Raw genomic sequence first — 19,169 nt, forward strand, 5'->3', positions numbered from 1 at the left:
AAAAAACAAAAAAAAAACTTTATGCTAAACAAACTCCAGAAAACACTACGGTTTTTTTTATTTTCAGTGAGTAATTTCAAATGAAAAGGCTTCCTTCAGTCTTGACAGACTATGGATACACGCGGTAAGGGTGACTGCGCGTGACATTTTTGTGACAAGAGTTTCGCAATCACCAACCACATCTCTCCTGAACTGTTGAATACCAGTGGTAAGTGGTTCGGGACGACTGGAAATAATGCCGAGATGATCGGAAACACATACAGCGCCTAGAATTCCCAAATGGTCACCCATCTGATACTAGCCAAGCGCAACGTTGCTTTTTTATTACATTTTAACCCCAAACAAGGCACATTGGCATTGTGGTGTAGGGGGCTACTATCATGGGCAGCAACTACTGGGGCACTATGTTGGGATTTGGGCAGCAAGATGTCGGTTCACGTTAAACTTGAACTTCTGCATGTCAGTACAGTTGGGGAAGCAGGAACCTAGAATGGAACTCCAGAGTTTAGCGGCTCTGGGGAAGAAACTACTGGAGTAGAAAGATCTTCCACATCTAGGGATCTCTACTGTGTGGGGGTGGGATTTAGCTGCCTGTCGGGTTTGTCGGGGTGTCTACGTCGTGGGGGCACAAGTGTCTGCAGTTCGCCAGATCATTCATCATAAAAATACTTGCAGAACAGGTAGAGGGATGCAACGTTTCGTCGATGGGACAGAGGCTGAAGCTTAGATGACAGTTCAGGGCCTATCAGATTGGCGACTCTCTTTTGAACCTTGTATAGGAGCGAGAGACTAGCAGCAGATGCACCAGCCCAAATGTGACAGCAATACTCCATACATGGGCGAATCGTGGCCTTATAGAGGTACAGGATACTTTCTGGTGTCAGTAGTTTTCTAGCACGGTAGAGAGAGCCTACCTTCTTCGCAGCGGCCCTGGCAATGTTTTCAATATAATTGTTCCAACTCATGTTTCCTGTGAACGTTAGGCCAAGCAGTTTGAAAGATGTACTCTCAGACAGGGAGTCACTGGCCATTGCTATTGGTGGCAGAGAAGGTTTCTTGTAATTATTGAAGGAAACCAGTCCAGTCTTGGCAGCATTGAATGTGACCATCCATTTTTGTCCACTACAGATTGAAGGTCATCCTCTAGTGTTTGTGCCATTTCTTTAGTTATGTGTTCATTTGTTTTCCTGTCATGCCTGTTATAGAGTGTGGTGTCATCAGCATATATACCCATCTCAGAGGCAGTTTTGTCGGCGAGGTCATTAATAAATATTAGGAGCAACAGAGGTCCAACAACAGACCCCTGAGGCACTCCCGCATTTATATCACACTGTTCAGACGTACGACCGTCGAGGACAACCTGGGGTTTTCTCTTATCTAAGAAGGATTTAATTATGTTAAGCATTCTACCAGTGATACCGTAGGGTTTAATTTTCCTGAGGAGACCCTCATGCCATACCCTGTCAAAAGCTTAGATATATCTAGAGCTACCGCTCTACACTTCCTCGCTTTATCCAGTAAATGTTATATACGTTCAGAGATTACAGTGAGGATGTCTGCTGCGGAACGGGCTTGTCTAAATCCATATTGTTTGTCAGTCAGAAATTTAGCATCTGTAAGGTGACGGACTAGAGCATGGTTAATTATGGTCTCAAATATTTTGGCGAAAAGTGTGAGGAGGCTAATGGGACGATAATTTGATGGGTCAGTCCTTCGCCAGAATTCTTGAATACTGGTATCACAGAAGCAGTTTTCCAACAGCCCGGAAAGCATGATTCATTAAGACATTTGTTGTAGAATTTGGAGAGAACTGGAGCTATTCGGCTGAGCATTTTATTTAATAGCACAGCTGGGATGAGATCAGGTCCACATGCGTTTGAAGTGTCAAGGTTTTTTATGATAGCATGTACCTGAGCAGGGGTGATTTAAGATCGTCTAGCGTGGCGTCTGTCCGCAAAGGAAAGTTAGGGAGGGGGTGGTTGGAAGGGTCCAGTGTGGAGTTTGAGACAAACTGTCTGGCAAGCATATTAGCCTTGTCGGTTGCTGAGCAAACAACCTCGTGATTTTTGGTTAGTGGAGGAATTGTTGATTGCCTATTATTTACTACACTGTTGTAGATTTTCCAGAAGTCACGATTTCATAATTTTTGTGCTTCGATGCGTTTTTTAGTAGTTTAAGAAAATTCTCTCTTAGCTGTCGCTACTTCTTAACGTTACTTCTAGCTTCTATATACTTCTGTCTGTTTGAACTGGACTTATGTCGGTTAAATCTGCGGTATGCATGCTGCCTTTGACCAATGGCAGTTGCGCAAGTCGAAGTAAACCATTGGGGAGAGTGGGGCTTGCTATAAAATTTCCGCATGGGAACATGTGCTTCAATTGCTGTTTTGAACCATTCATTGGTATCATTAGCGAACTGTTCACCAGGAAGAGAAAAAATATTTCCCCATGAGGCATCTCTGATAAGATCTCTGATGGCTTCCCAGTCAGCCTTTTTATAATATCTCGTTGTTTTGAGCACTGGCTCTTCAGTTTTTGGTCTAGAGTTCAGGACGATTTCAACCATTATCACTGCATGATCAGCGTTCCCGAGTGGGCTGTCAGCATTTGTTATACAATCCTCGGGAACTGTGGTCAGAAACAGATCTACAAGTGATGAGCGTTGTTCTTGCTGGTCAGGGAAACGGGTTGGAAACGTAACCATTTGTGATAGGGAGTGAGCTATAGCACTAAGCGAGACTAACCTACACTCCTCCATTCCCTCTAACTACTTTAACATGCCTGTCTATCTCCCACTCTACCGTAAGGACTCTGACAGACATACACACGGACTTGGAGTCTACATTCGTAACACCCTCCCCCTGACTACAGAAACAAACCTAGAAACGGACGATCAAGCCTTTATGTGCTTTAGACTAAACATACAACATAACATTAGCTACTTTTATTTTCTCTGCCGCTCTCCCCCGACCCAGGACTGCACCATAATAAACAAAGTCTCTGACAGCATAGACCCAGCACTCTCCCTCGATACTAGAGCACAAGTACATGTATTTGGTGACTCACCACAAAAACTGGCTTGGATTCTCTACTCACAGAGATGCAGCGAGCACCACAACACATAGCTTCGCTATATCTCACTCCCTATCACAAATGGTTACGTTTCCAACTCGTTTCCCTGACCGACAAGAATAACACGCATCACTTCTAGATCTGTTTCTGACCACAGTTCCCGAGGATTGTATAACAAATGCTTAACTTCGGTGTCAACATGATTATATTCTAATTGAAGAACTGTGTGAAAAGACTTAGCGATTATATGCAAGAAAAGTAATTCTTTTTATTAGTCGAATTGCGAATACACAGAGAATTGGCAAAGAATATCGCGAGATCTACATTCCAGTCCTACATCGTTTTAATTATTTTTTCATATATTTAAAAAAAATATATAGATAAATAAGAGTTTTTACTCTTTTAAACAAAGCCAATATGCAGTAGATCGGTGATAATTGGAAAAATGGTATTTCAAGTTTTTCATGGAGAATTCGGCGTAGATGTAAATTCGAACACTAGGCTAATAAGAATTAACTGCTGTAAAAATGAAAAAAAGCAGAGAAAAGAAACAAAACTGTTCTAATTTTTGCTTTTGTTCCGGCCAGAAAATTTAATGTATACCGATTTGACGTTGCTTTCAATGAAACAAATTGCGGAGTTGTATTATGTCAACATTAAGTACATTATACTAAGCAGCAGGTTTTTAGATTATAATTTTCTTTTAAAAATGACATATTTGATATTTAGGAGGGTTTATGAGCTGACCCTTGTCCCTATATATAATAAAAGAAGCGCAGAAATTGCCCTCTGGACCAAATTACCGTAGGTTTGCAAGAACAGATTCCACTTATGTCTAAACTATTATCAGCCGTCTTCTCTAACTTTTGACCGCCGTCATAGAGACATTTATTCGTTAGATTAAAACCCTATATTGCATCCTATGAGAGGCATCATGATAGCTGCTATCATTTAGAGATGAAGTAGTTTTAATTTTCTCTCTTTTCTACAATCCTCTTACTGCCACTAGTCGACACCTGTAAATATATACATATTCTTACTATGCCGTCGAGTCACACTTCTTAACTGGATTATAAAATTCAATACAAAGCATTAACATTTCATTTCCCTTACACAAAATAATGATTTCTCCCTACACATTTTCATCTCATCTCAATGGTTACTACCTCTGAACCCGTTATTAAAGAATAGCAACCTTATTGAATAATTGAACAGGTTAGCAGCTAAAAACATAACCAATAAACAGCCGATATCCTTTTCTGTTTCGTTTTCCTTTTCTCCAGAATATTAATTAACTTCTTCTACTGTTGTCATTTAAACTTAGTTTTTATGCAAATTAAAACAAAGACCTAAAATCACGCTATTCGAGGTTTGCGATATTAGCGGGCAAACAACACAGTTCCTAAACATATACGCACGGACACATCAGCATACACAAAGTAAGACAGACTTATAGGAAGTCATGCTGAGAGGCAAATACACTAGGTGTTTCAGAAACTAATCTTAAGAATGTGTGAAATATATTGAATAATTCGACCCCCTGTCTTTCCGAGGTTATAACTACTCGAAAAATGTAATTCAAACCCTAATTTTGTTTCAATTAAAGGAGCAAGGACCAAGGTTTCATTAAAAAAACCCTAAAAAACAACACGTGGTTTACAAGTAAAATTCTAAAAAAACATTACTTTTTTGTTTTAAATTTGAAAATATTATTTTTGATCTTTTATCTTCAATTTGTGATATATAAACCTTGGGTAAGTAAATTAATAATTTACTTTTTAATAGCCATTTCAAAATGGAGCGTGAATTAATTCGACTCTCTGTCTTTCGAAGCTTATAACTATTCGAAAAATGTAATTCAAACTCTATTGTTTTATTCAATTAAAGGAACAAGGACCAAGGTGGCATTCAAAAATAATATAAAAAAGCGTGTTTAAAACAACAAAAAAAAAGGTTTTAAACTTCGGACCTTACAGGTAAATTTATAAAAAACACTACTTTTTGTTTTAAATTTGAATATATTTTGAATATATTGATCTTTTATCTTCACTTTGTGGTATATAAAAGTTTGGTGAGTAAATTAATTATTTACTTTTTAATAGACCTTTCGAAATGGGAGGCGTGAATTGAAAAAAAGTTTGTCTAAAATATTATATTACGTTTACTGGAAAGAGCATAAAATTTCATATTGACCCTGAAAATATGGTAAAAATTGAATCAATAGAAAAATTTTAATAGATTTTTAAAGTTTAAAAATTAAAAATACTTAGCTCGTAAAATTTAATTGAATTCATTACTGTTTTTTAAAAAATAAAAGAATAATATTTCTATGACTTTTTATACAATTTTAATTGTATATTTTGGAAGTATAATGCATAAAGAATATAAACAACCCACTTTTAAAAGAGAAATTACGATTTTTTTAAAAATTTTATTCGCAGTTTCGTGTTAGGGGTGTCAAAAATTCCCCCAAAAATCTGATACACCTACAGATACACTGATACCTTAATATGTACAGAGACAGAGATAGAGACAGAGAGCGAGAAAAGTGTAGAGAGCGAGAGAGAGAAAGAGAGAGAGAAAGAGAGAGAGATAGAGAGCAAGAGAGAGAAATACCTTTTGGAAAAAAATCCTGTCTCTATTTTAGGCCGATCATTTTCTTTGCTTTTAAACAATGCGCATAGATGTTTATAGACCATTCCTATACTTCAAAATAATAGGAACAGATCCTTTGTTTGGTATTTTTAGTTTTGAATCTTACATATCGTTACTATACATTTAATGCAACGAACTTTTTAAAATCTTTGATAGGGAAATAGTATGATTACAACAAAGTCCGCATTGCACTGATCCGACAATAAATAAGTAGTTTTTCGGGTAATAATCAATATAATTGTTTCTTTAGCATTATTAGTACTTTTAAGACTATTTTATACAAAAATGGCCGGGTGGGGGATCTACGTGCATAAACACAAAACTATTTCATAGAAAATACAGTTGCGAAATTATTTATTCAAACAAAGATTTTTGTTTATCTACGATAAACACACATTTACTTTATAGAAAACTAGCATTTCAGCCGGGCGTTGCCCGGCTGTTTGGAGGTGTGTGTTGAGCAATATATATATATATATATATATATATACATATATATATATATATATATATATATACATATATATCGTTTACCTAGGTTATTAGTGACATACTTGCGTTTTTACAAAGAATATCACATATAAATTGTCCCAAATAAGTTATATTGCGAATAAAATAAAACATTATCGCTTACCTACGTTATTTCTTACCTATTTACGTTTAAATAATGAAAAAAATAGCGCATTCTCATTGTACGTACTTTTTCGAATATTAACAGATATTCCGAGGTTTTTTTACTAAGATTTCTGGTAAAAAATACCATTGGGTTAAATCTACGTGATTAAGCACAAACTTATTTTATAGAAACTACAGTTGCGAAATTATTTTAAAAATTGATTTACCTACTTATTTGTGAGCTATTTGCGTTATAAAAAGATTAATATTTATTATAAATTTTCGGTCAATGTTGTAACCGACTTTCAATTTCCTTTCTTTTTTATTACAAAAGGATCACCACTTATCAAGTCCCAGAAGCAACTTTAGGATAGGGCTTAAAGAATGCACTGTAGTCTCGTGAATGTTTGGCGAGGTGGGATCATAGATTAGAGCTCAGAGGAGCAATTGCTATGCAAATAATGATAAAGCAGAAACATGCTCACAGCATCTCTTCTGTGGAAAAACACCCTGCCGGTAAGAGAAATCGGCGTCCCCTACGAAGCTTCGAAGTCTATACTGAACTTTGTCAAGGCAGGATAAGTTCCTTCTAGCAGCTCCTGCCTAGATGTGAAAACAATACTCCATCCTTGGACGTACGTGGGTCGTACATAGGTAGAGAATTGCATTGGCAGGAAGATATCTACTAGACTGATAGAAGGATCCCACCATTTTCCCAGCGACCTTAAGCAACGGATTTGATGTACGTGTTCCATTTCAGATCAAAAGTAAACGTCCAGCACAGAAGCTTGTCAAAACATAGAGGTTCCCCAAGACGAAAGCCATTCATTTCAATTGATGCCAGATGGGGATTAGGGCCTAGATAATGTAAAAATAGAAGCTTGGTTTAGATGTATTAAAAGTAACCAGCCACTTTTCCCCATTGTACTACATGCTCAAGATCAGAGGAGAGAAAATCAGAGAGAACGTGGTCGTTTACGGCTTTTGATGCACTGCCATAGATGGTAGGGTCGTCAGCATAAATATCTATAAATTATATCAGAATGTGATTTGGAAGATCATTGATGTAGGAAAAGAGTTGCACCCAGGGTGGACCTCTGAGGAACTCCAGCATTAATACTGTGAGCTTCTGATTTCTGCCCATCTAGCACTACTCTTATAAAACTATCAGAGATAAATGATTTAATAATTGAAAAGACATTTTCAACTATGGTATAGCTGGAGATTTTATGAATATGTCAAGATCAATTGCCCTATAAAGGAAGCCTCCATCGAGAGATTCGCTTATTCTATGAGATATAACCGTAAGCATATCTGCTGTAGATCTAGCAGAACGGAAACGATACTGCTTGTCACTAAAAAGGTTATTTTTTTACTGTTGTATTTTTCTTGAAGGACGCACCCTCAATAACTAAACGGGGATCTTAAAGGTCAACACGGTTATCTCACTTGATGCAAGCATACGTTTTTTTCTACATTTCGGCATAAACAATTCGTCTACATTATAAAGGCTTCACAAACTTCATGCAAGGAAAATTTGATAACGTTATTATTGAACATGTAATCATGTGATTATTAAATTTTAGGGAGGAAGCACAGATTATTTGCAAAACACACTCCTGTAACATGTTCAGAATGGCTTTGAAAATAATAATAATATTATTATTATTATTTCAGCACACTAACAAAAATACATAAGTACCCAACATTTATATTTTTTCCGACCGACACTGCACACCCAAAATTTCAAGGTTCGTTCATAGTATTTGCCCGTATAACAAAGATTAAATTTGAGGCAGATATTTTGACATCTCGTCCCCCACCAAATCGGTTCTCTATTCCGAAAACCGTTCTTAACAGGGATAAGTTGAGGGTGTCCATTCCGAAAGCCATTCTTACCATGAGGCTGATGGGAGTATCTATTCCAAAAGCTGTTCTTAACATGATGATGCTGAGGGTTTGGAACTGGGGGTTAAGCAATAACACAAGCAGCTATACTTACACGTTTTAGGAGGGGGAATGCATGCTTCCACCGGGCAACGCCGGTTAACCGGTCCTGCTAGTTTACTATATTATTTCAACGTTAAAGTACTACATACAAGGTTCCTGCAATAAATTTCATAATCAGAGCCTCTACTGTTTTTTTCTGAAGTTTAGAAAATAACTGAAAGTCACAGAGAGAAATATATGGACTACAGTAAATGTGTGTCTTTCTACTGCTAACCATAAGCCCGAGTGCTAATACAAAAACATAAAGCGACTGATTATGATTAATTACTTTACCGTTTGGACTCAGGGTTGGTGGTAAAAATAAAGTTTACTGCTCTAAAATTTACATGGCCGGAAATGGGGAATATTTTACGTAAAATGTATAGGCGAGACAATTTCGTAGTCTAATAAAAAAATCCCGTCCTGAGATCACAGTAGGTACGAAAGTCAGGATTTATCAGTCGCTTGTTTGGACGATCATTCTCTCCGGTAGGAAGGCCTAAACGATGATGGCTGCGGATCTCAAAAGGCTGGGAGTGTTTTACTTATATTGCTTCTGCTGAATTCTGCAGGTTCATTGGCACTGTGTTGTCTCCAAGACGTAAATCTGGATGCGATGCAGAAGCATCCATCTTAACCCAGCGCTTTTAAAGATAATAATTCGTTGGTTTGGTCACGCTGCGCAGTACAACACAGAAAGGTTCATTGGGATCTAATATCACTCCAGGATTAACGAAGACAACCACGAGGCCAGCTGAAAAGATGATTACAGACTATCAAAGCCGATATGTACCTATACCCAGTCTACAGATCTACGATGTTCACTGTTGGTTCAAGGATTTAGCGCCCGTAACTATTTTGGCCGCTGCAGACCGTTGTACGTGGTCTGCATCCCTCCCGGATACCGTTTGTTCTATGGAAGAATCCGGCTCAATAAATCCTAGGTGAATGTCAACAAGTAAAGCTAATATGACACAAAAAATGATAACGATTTTCACATATTAACAATCCTTTATATTTGCGATAAGATGTATCATATTAAAAAGATCATTGTAGAATTCGTTGCAAATAAAGTACAATTTAAAATTACGCAACACATCTATATTTAATTCTACACCCGTCAAATTAAAACCTATATATGCTCTATAAGATATTCAATTTTATTAGGATTTAAATAACACAATTAAAATAATACGCGAAGGATTAAACAGAAGAAAATGAGCAAAAGAGAATGTAGATTGGTATATAAGACTTAAGACTTTTATAGAACCTTTTTTTAACCTTTTCATTTGGTGCTCTCGACTTCGACATTATGCTTGAGGTTTTTGAGTTTGTTACGTGTTTTCAGTGATTATGATGGATAGTAGTATTAAACTTGATGTTTCATATACGCTTATTTAAGTTTTTCTGTTCTTATTGGAGCTCCAATTGTTTTATATAAGATTACTTTATGATTTTAGTAGTCATTGTGAATCGACAGACGATCGAACTCATGGACGCTATTGTTGAAATATAAACTATTTTATTAAGCAAAAACAATATTATAAAACATATTTGAAACAATAACAGAAAAACATTGGAATTTAGTTTAATGTCTATTAAATATTTACAATTAACTATAAACAATAAGATTAAGCTGATAACATAATATGCTTAACATAAAAAAACGGTTATCATACATTCACGTAGACAGACGGAAATGTCAGTTTAGACTGCAGTTTTATCGGAGTTTGGAAGCGTTATTTTTGTGTCTATGGAAGGCTGTTTCAAAATATTGCCAACCCGGATATCTTCATAACATACACGTAAGTTCATTGGAAACATAACCAGTTTATACAAAAATGAAACTTTAAAAACTTGCATTACTTAAATTCCAGAGTGTACAACTTGCAACAGCAAAAACTCTTGAAGGAAATAAAGGACAAATATATTTTCGGTGTTCCATGTTGTTAAATTCCGGAAGATAGGACCTCCTCATTTTCCCTATGTTGATACTTTTAACAAAGGAAGATAAACTGATAAACAAACAGATAGTGATAGACAAGTAAGAAGTTAAATACCGAAACTCCATGTAAGTTATGTAAAAGTAGTGAGGCATTAATTCGGATCTATGTAAATGATTGAACTTTTAAACTCTATTTTAAGAAAACAACTGGGAATGTTCAAATTTTCATCGAATAAAATTCAAAATTAAATTTTGCATGAAACATATTTTTACTTATTTAAAAATCCTCACTTTATATGATACTGAAAATTAAAGAAAATCTTTATATATTTTCACAAGTTTTATTCTAATGCCTTTTATAAATAATATTGTTTCTGTATACTTTAATATACATGTTTTGCGTTATGATTGATATGTACAGAAATTTTAATCATTATGCCGAGTTTTGCTTATGCATATTATCTTAGTCCAATGTAATATAATATTTTTATTAATTCAATAGATATTATAAACAATTGATTTTTATTGATTAAATATATATTATAAACAATTGATATTTATAAAACTCAATTGATGAGTTTCTTTTTTCGGAAAATAGATATATTTTCCATTTCCAAAGAGTTATTTGATATATTTGGCTTACATTCGAATAAAACCTTTTTTATTTTGTCTGTTTCTATGTATTAGTTTTTATAGGAGATTTATAAAAATGTTACTTTTAGTTAATACAAAATATTGTCAGGTGTTTTAATACTTAAAATTATGACAGTCTTCCGAAATATTCATAATTAAAAGACAGTTTATTTCATAGGAACATTTTTATTCATTAAATATTAGGGAAATATTTCTTTTTTCATTTGAAGATTTTCATTGAATGTTCTTTCACTAAGATATAAATACATAATTTTCCCTGATTTTCCTCTGCGAACAGACGCCACACTAGACGATTTGAAAATCACCCCTTCTCAGGTACATGCTATTATAAAAAACCTAGACACCTCAAAAGCATGTGGACCAGATCTCATCCCGGCTGTGCTATTAAAAAAATGTTCTGCTGAGGTTGCTCCAGTTCTGCCCAAACTTTACAATAAATGCCTTAACGAATCTTGTTTTCCCGACTGCTGGAAAACCGCCTTTGTGGTACCAGTCTTCAAGAATTCTGGTGAAAGAACTGACCCACTAAATTATCGCCCCATTAGCCTCCTCCCGCTTTTCGCCAAAATATTTGAGTCCTTAGTTAATCAAGCGCTAGTCCAGCATCTAACAGCTGCTAAACTCCTAACTGACGAACAATATGGATTCAGGCAAGCCCGTTCAACAGCAGATATCTTAACTGTAGTGTCTGAACGTATATACCGTTCATTGGATAAAACAGGGGAGGGTAGAGCGCTGACCCTTGATATATCTAAGGCTTTTGACAGGGTATGGCACGATGGTCTTCTAAGGAAAATTAGATCATATGGAATCACTGGAAGAATTCATAATGTAATTAAATCCTTCTTAAGTAATAGAAAAATCAAAGTTGTCCTCGACGGTCGTACATCCAAACAATATGACATAAATGCGGGAGTACCTCAGGGGTCTATCCTTGGACCTCTATTATTCCTGATATTCATAAATGACCTCCCTGATAAAATTGTTTCGGAGATGGGTATATTTGCCGATGACACCACTCTCTATAACAGATATGAGGGGAAAACAAATGAACACATATCCAAGGAAATGGCAGAAACACTAGAGGATGACCTCCAATCCGTAGTGGAATGGGGACAAAAATGGTTGGTCACATTCAATGCTACTAAGACTAAGCTTGTTTCCTTCAATAACTACAAGAAACTTCTCTACCACCAATAGCGATGGCCAAGAACACATTGCCTGAAAGTACTTCTTTTAAACTCCTCGGCCTAACGTTTACAGGGAATATGAACTGGAATAGATACATTGAGAGCATTCCCAAGGCTGCTGCAGGGAAGGTTGGCTCCCTCTACCGTGCTAGAAAACTACTTACGCCTGACAGTATCCTATACCTCTATAAGACAACCATTCGCCCATGTATGGAGTACTGTTGTCACATCTGGGCTGGTGCATCTGCTGCTTGTCTCTCGCTCCTGGACAGGGTTCAAAAGAGAGTCGCCAACCTGATAGGTCCTGAACTGTCATCTAGGCTTCAGCCTCTGTCCCATCGACGAGATGTTGCATCCCTCTGCCTGTTCTACAAATACTTTAATGGTGAATGCTCTGACGAACTGCAAACACTTGTACCTCCCCGACGTAACTACCCCCGACAAACCCGACAAGCTACTAAGTCTCATCCCTTTACAGTAGAGATCCTTAGGTGCAAGAAAGCCTTTTACTCCAATAGTTTCTTCCCCAGAACTGCGAGTCTTTGGAACTCCCTTCCGGGATTCTGCTTTCCCAACTGCAATGATATGCAGAAGTTCAAGTGTAATGTTAACAAACATCTTTCTACTCATCTCCCTTCATAATGACCCCGCTAATTAAGTCCCTGATAGTAACCCCCTGCTTCAAAGTGGCACTGTGCCTTGTTTGGGGTGAAAATTGAAAAAAAAATTTTTTTTTCCAGAATAAAAAAAATATCAGATATGCTACGATTGTAATCTATGAAAAATGAAATAATAAAGCAACGTTCTCTGCTATAATTTATAAGTTTGATTGGATTGTTTTTATCTCTTCTTCTCTTTCTCTTCTATCTTCTTCTTCTATCTTCTATTCTATTCTATCTATCTTCTTCTTCTTCTTCTTCTTCTTCTTCTATCTATCTATCTTCTATTCTTCTTCTTCTATCTTTTCTTCTATTCTATCTTCTTCATCTTCTATCTTCTTCTTTATTTCTTCATTATAAATAAAATGAACTCATTTTTCCCCGTATGATTTTGACATTAATAGGATTAAAAATCAAGTTATTTCATGCAAATATAATATGCACAAACGGCAGAACAATATCTGCGGTGTGTTATAGGCTTATTATTTCTCAAATTTCTCGATAATCTTAGATTTCTTTACTTTTTCTGCTGAGAAGTCACGGCCAGAATCGGTTAAGATCAATGGAAGTGGTAAAATATTTTCTCTCTAATAAATTCCTTCTCCCCCTGCCACCACTTAACACTGTTTGGGGATCGTTCACAAGGAACAGTTGAGAAGAGAACACCGGTTTGGCTTCGTAGTTCTTTCATGTGAAGTTATTTAAAATCACTAAACTAAGCTGCAGTGCTCTGTGGCGTAGTGGTTAGCGTGCTGGACAATTCACATTATATTTTCACGTTCGCGCCGACCTACCGTAGTCGTTTTTTTTTTTTTTTTTTTTTTTTCCTAAACAACTGGAATGGACTTTTCTTGGTGGCCGAACTGTTAACGTTGCAGATGTTTTTTTTTTTTTTTTCACTTTTTTTTCCTACTTTTACTCATGACTCCGGGTTTGATCCTTCCTACTTACCTACCATAACATTTTTAAAACTCACCCCCGTCCCGGAAACAAACACTCGGGCAACGCCGGGTACCCCCGCTAGTTCAAAATAAAAGAAATTCGTTTTAATTCGTTAGTCATTATTGATAAAATGTGTTTGTGATATTAAACAAATTTTAACCATTGTGTTTCTTTGTAGTTGTTTCAATTTTTATGTCTAACAATATCAGTGTCAAGTTTAGTATAATCTATTTGCTGTAAAGTCTATAGTTGGATTTCAGTCATTTAAGGAGGTAGTTAAAAATATTTTAAACACCTGAAGAAATAATTGCCTTTACAACATCTAGCTACAAGGGTGCCCGCGAGGCGAGTACCCGAGGGTCCAGCAAATAGCTAGTATTTATCTTTAACATTTCCTGTTCAACATAAACAATTCACATGCACTTATCGACGTACCTGCATATGTTTATTGAGATTGGAAGACTGACTGAAACTCTTGCCGCAAACTGCACACTTGTGAGGACGGTGTCAACTTTGAGATAATCTACTTGCTTTCATGATTGGATTTCAGTCACTTCAAGAGGTAGTTCCAAAATTTTGAACATATTAAGCATTAGTTGCTCTTACAAGAATGCCCACGAAGCAGGTGCCCGAGTTTAGAGCAAAATCCCGCGCGGGGCGCGAGTATCTTTGCTAGTGAAATGATAAATCAATATTCTCTGCTACAATTTATAAGTTTGATTGGATTGTTTTTATTCAAAATAAAAGAAGTCTGTTTTCCTTTCTTAATCATTATTCAAAATATTGATGTAATGCATTTTAAAAGTCAACGTGCCAGATCTTTGCAGTTAATTCGTCACTGTTTACAATATTCAGAGTTGATATCCCTCTTTGCATGAGTAATTCCAATCCTGAATACTGTCCAATATTCTGAAGAATAACAATTCTGCAAATCAGATAAAAAATACGAGCTTCATTTTATTACTAGAAGGACACGTAAACCGGCGTTAGTCGGTGGAAGTCTCCCCACAGCAAAAAAGTAAACTACGGTTGTTGTTGTTGTTTTTGGTGGTGGTGGTGGTGGTGGTGGTGGTGTTTGTTGTTACTGACGTCCCTGAACAAATGTGAACACTATCGGCCATGGAAGAAATTAAATAATCCGACTTTCACTAGCGAGTAGAGATGGTTTTGGTCGATAACATGCAGGTTCTTTTTAGATGTACAAAAGCAATGAAGGAAATGTGTAAATCAGTATGAGTTAATAAAAGCACGAAAACTGGTCAATCAGAATAATAATTGAACAGAAGGGAATCTTTTTTTTCTTGTTTTAGGGAATGTTTAGAATGATCAAAATCAGTAGTAGCAGAACTATTTTTGTTTGCTGTTAAAGTCTTCATCTTTTTTCAGATCTTCCACATATCGTAGTAAATTAAATTCCAGTTTCATGTAGTGATTGTAACGTTTAAAACTAAAGAATTACGACTTTTTCACTGAACTCCTTGAGTTTTTTCATAATAGACACCTCTTACATCCTTATTTAAAGGACAGTGTTTGGAATGGATATTTCCTTTTTGTGAGGAAGGGTAATTCCCCCTAATGTAACCGTGATAATCGTTGTAATCAGAAAAAAAAACTCGCAAATGCTAAAAAAAAGGAGAAAATTTGGGGATGGCATAGTCTGTAGTAGAGAAGTAGTTTTGTTTATCGCGCGTGTGTACAAACCTGGAAGTCAGTGAATTACAGTGCATAATACATGTCTTTATATCTCTATAAGTTCTTCTCTGCACAAAATTTGAATGCGATTTTCTTAATCAGCATTGTGAAAAACACTCAAAAGGCAATGTAAATATTTATTATGTATTAAACTATTAAATGCCATTTTCTGTGACTTTAGAACGTCGTTTCAGACACATTTATTCGTTATGATAAAATACTAGATTTCATCTTAGGAGAAACATCATCACGATCACAAATCTCTTTAGAGGAAGTAGTTCGTATATTTCCCTCTATATCTACAGTCCTAATACCACCTCCAGTCAACACCGGTAAGATATATACATATAAACATGTTTACAAGGCACACTATTACTTTCCGTTTTCTGCTCCAAATATAATAATTCCGGAAATTCTCATCGACTAAGTTATGCATTTTCTCATATAACGGAATTCTATGGAAAATATCTAAACAATTGTAAAGAAATACGATTATAAAATAACAAATCAATTGTAACGCCTCCTCGAGAAGATGGTTAAGGACTCTTATTTCTCTGGATTCTCGGCACGTGTCGTCTAAACTCCTTGGAGGTTGTTACATGAATCTGGTATGCTGAAAGCGAATATCGAAGCGGCAGGCAGGAAGAAAGAAAAACAACAATTGTAGTCTATCTACAGAAGCTTAATTCTCGCAAAATAATGTACAAAATGTTTTACAATTCTCATTCAGATGTTGTAAGTTCTTTTCAAAGTCTCAACTCTCTTCACAGACAGCGACAGACGGATGGATGAGGTAGGTGGAGCGGGTCTCTCTCCAGGGGACGGCGGTTTTATACGACATGTTCTCCCCGAATTAAACAAGCAATCTGTTTAATTTTAGAGCGCATCGACCCAATGTGGGTTGGGTGGAAGTCTCCCTAGCCAATCAAATCACGCCAAGCCCCAACGATCTGAGACCCCATACGAGACTAAAAATCACATAACCTCGAGGTCATCAACATTTCTCAGCTAGTACAATATGTTCGTCTAATATCCTCGCATTTCCTTTTGTTGAGTGTTTCCCAAATAACAAAATATATCAGGTCTTCCACCCTAAAAAAAAACAAATATATCCATTATCTTCTCTATCTTAAATCATTGGGTTATCTGGCATCATCCGGGAATACAGAGCTACCTCAGCGTAGTTCTAACGCTCCTCAACGGGGGATTACGTTACAGAATATATGACATAAGTAGAGAGAAAGATAAAGAAATTAATTATATGCTAAAATATACAATAAAACATTAGTGGATGAAAAACAATACATTTTTTTATATGATAAAAGTTATGCAAATAAAAAACATAATATATCAAATATGAATGTCAATAAATTAGTTATTTGCAAAGATTCGCGATAAAAAGCTAAAAAATTAACGGATGGAAAGTTAACGTATGGTTATAATTTTTTTTTATTTCAAGTGTGTTACAAAAAAGTAAACATAAAATCTAGTTAATTATAAAACTAGTTTAACGTTTGAAAAATGTAGATATTTGATAGATAAGATATATATATATATATATATGTATATGTGTACACACACATATATAAAGAGAGAGACAGAGACAGACAGACAGACAAACAGATAGACAGACAAAGAAAGAGATGAATAAAAGTAAGATTATATACAGCGAGAGAATATATATATACATATATATATATATATATATATATAGAGAGAGAGAGAGAGAGATAAAGAGAGCGAGAGCAAAAGAGAAAGAGATTATAAAGAGCTGGAGAATTTACAAGAAGTGATTATCAAAACGTATCACTGTAACTTCACCTGAATTAATCCATTCAAAGCCGAAAAAAGAATTGGATCGCAACCTAAAAATGAATAGTATAAAGCGCAAAGTATTGGAAAAAGATTACACAGTGTTATGAGATAATAGGTCACGTAATGTTGATGTTAGAATCCCGGTAAACACCCGTTCGTCCTAATAGTCCAATGTTTGAAACAACTGATTAAGTTCACTATAAAACTAGTTTAACGTTTTGATAAAACTAGTTTAACGTTTTGAAAGATATATATATATATATATATATATATATATATATATATACGAGCCAACAGTTAATAAAACATGTTAAAAACATTTTGAAATGAGATAAAAACATAATTAAAGTGAAAAGGAAATACTAGATAAGTGGGTAGTCCTTAATCCGCGGAGTTTCGAAGAAGTACTTTCCTTCTCATCAGAGGGTACGAATTAGCAAAATGCGGGATGGGATTTTGCATGCAAAAGTATTCGATGAAACAACAAGTAAGTCAAAGATCTTACTTGATAACAAGAAAGTGAAGCAGAGGAAATATGGTGAAGAAAAAGGTGATTACACGTGAATGGATAGTCTGGTGGAAGATAAATAATCCAGTGACGGTAAAAACCAAATATAGATCTTCAAAAAAGTAAATTGAATTTCCATTTTTACAAGTAAAATCCAAGGAAATCCCTTAATTGGAAGATGGTCCAAAATAATCCAAAGGCAGAAATCCATGGAATAATTAACAAAAATGTGTACAACGGGAAAAGGGAAAAAATTCCAATAATATTAATAAAAGAAAAATAAGATATGCTTTTTACTCTACTGTCGAGACATAAATATAAATAAGAAAGATCAGAAAAGAAAACGAGGAGAGAAAAAAAGGAAAAATTAAATGGTGATAGAGTTAAATATAAAATAGAGAAACAAAAGTCAAAATGACCCAGACAGGAAATGTTGCAGGCGCGAAAAAATATATAGGGCAAAATAATATAGGTCAACTAAAATGTACAGGTCATCACTTAAAAAAAAAATCTGCAAGACTTGTTAGAAGACACTAAATTGACAATAAATAAATAAATTAATAAGTAAATAGAAAATAAATAATAAATAGACAATAGATAAATAAATAAAACATAAAAAAATTGAATTAAAAATAAAAATTATTTATATATATATATATATATATATATATATATATACGGTGGTCACCACTTAACAAGGCCCGGAAGCCACTCAGGAATAAGGGTTATTGCAAGTACAGTACGGTAGTGTGGAGATTTAACGAAGTGCTTACTTAAGGGGGCGGTTCATTAGGAATTTGTTAACGTTGGACTTGAAGACATCCAGGTTGTAGTCAGGTGGGAAGAAGGCAGACGGAGCAGAGTTCCACAGGCGTGCGGTTCTAAGAAAGAATATTTGTTCATGGAATCTTCGTTTTGATTTAGGCAAAGATAAAGAGTGGGGAAATTTTTTCAAAGTGGATCCAGCTAGGCAGGTGTTTTTCGTGAAAGATTGGCGAGGGGGAGCAGAGATTGGAGTTCAGACGAGCACATGCCATGGAAATAACGATAAAACAAAGACAGGCTCGCAACGTCTCTTCTGTGGGAGAGAGGTTGCAGGGTAGAAAAAGGGCATCCCCCACTAAGCCACGAACTCTATTTTGTACTCTGTCAAGGCAAGATTGGCTGTTTTTAGAAGCTCCAGTCCAGATATAGCAGCAGTATTCCATCCTTGGACGTACTTGGCTTTTATATAGATAGAGAACTGCATCAGTAGTGAGATATCTGGAGCGGTAGAAGGATCCCACCATCTTTCCAGCGACCTTAGCAACAGCCTTGATGTATGTGTTCCATTTCAGATCAGGACTAAAGGACAAACCCAGAAGCTTGTAAAAACATGGGGCTTCTCTTAGACGAGAGCCATCCATTTCAATTGATGCAAGATGGGGGTCAGAG

The sequence above is a fragment of the Euprymna scolopes genome, chromosome 1 (assembly GCF_053919585.1).
Source record: "Euprymna scolopes isolate OS-2025 chromosome 1, ASM5391958v1, whole genome shotgun sequence".
In the NCBI taxonomy this organism is placed as follows: domain Eukaryota; kingdom Metazoa; phylum Mollusca; class Cephalopoda; order Sepiida; family Sepiolidae; genus Euprymna; species Euprymna scolopes.